The following is a 1,316-nucleotide window of genomic DNA, read 5'->3' as shown; positions in this document are numbered from 1 at the left end:
ATTAGTTTAAATTTTAAAAAATATATATATAAAAAATTTCTTGGTTTTGTTTTGATTAGATGTAACGTATACATAATATATATTAGATTAGGATTGTGTACTAAAAATAATACTATTATTAGGGTTTATGTTGGAGATATAAAAAAAGATTAACATTATACAAGGAAGTTAACTTTATCCCTAATAGTGTTTGATCAACATAATTAAACTATTAAAGATGCATCATTTCTTGCCTCTATATATCATCTTGTTCTAGTATCTTCAATATTATACTTTAGGATAAATTATGCTATTATAAGGGAAATTAATTTCATAATTTTTTTTTAGAAAGGTATGACGTACGTGCATGTCACAAATTACAAAGGAGATAAGTATAATTTTTTTTTTTCCTGATGATATCTACAACTCGATGGCTTCTTTTGTTCATTTAGCATGCAATTATTTTGTGTAGGGTTTGATATTTGACTGAATTGTTATTATCTTCCAAAAACAGGATAGGGGAGACCCAAACCGCATTGGTTATAATAATAATAATAATGATACTTAACTATCAATTTTGTTTTCATATTAGCATCAATATTGTATTTGTCAAATTCACAATTTTAATATTATAAAAAATTGATAATTAAAATATGATATTAGAGAATGTGATAGTAATTAGTTATGGGGGTGTTCTGAAAGGGTTTTGAGAGCCAATATTTAGAGAGTTTAATTTTTTGCTATTTAGAAAGAATTGATCATAACTTGAAAAGCTCCATTCAAGAATGTTAATTGCAAAATCGACTCTGTAGAATTATTATTTTTAGCTAACAATTAAAAAGTGCCAAACTATCATTAAGAGAAGGTTATTATTATTATTCAAGAAACTTTTTAATTATTGAAGATCGAAGAACTTTAGTTGCACGATCAGATTCAGAATTGGTGGATAGTGATTTTAGCTACATAAGTCTATTGTGTTGGATATAATGAGAGATTTTAGTTCCTAAAATTCGAGTTTATTGTGGTTGCCCTGGCTATTTTTTAGCTCGATAGGTCAAGATTTGTCGCGAGTTCTATTTAAGGGTCTGAGCTCTATTTTAAAATTTGAGTTTATTGTAGTAGTTTTGTTTACTTTTTTGTCTTTAAAATTTATTAAAATTTTTAAAATATCTTTAAATTTTATTTTGTTTCAATTTTGTCGCAAAAATTTTATTTGCATCAAATATACTATTGACGGCTAATTTTGTAAAAGTGATTCAATGTTATCCTGCCGTCAATTATACATCATGAGCGCTTTAGTTTGAGTTTTAAAAATCTCTTCTTGAAGTTAGAATACA

Source organism: Arachis ipaensis, chromosome B07 (genome assembly GCF_000816755.2).
Source record: "Arachis ipaensis cultivar K30076 chromosome B07, Araip1.1, whole genome shotgun sequence".
Lineage (NCBI taxonomy): Eukaryota > Viridiplantae > Streptophyta > Magnoliopsida > Fabales > Fabaceae > Arachis > Arachis ipaensis.
This window is presented reverse-complemented; position numbering follows the sequence as displayed.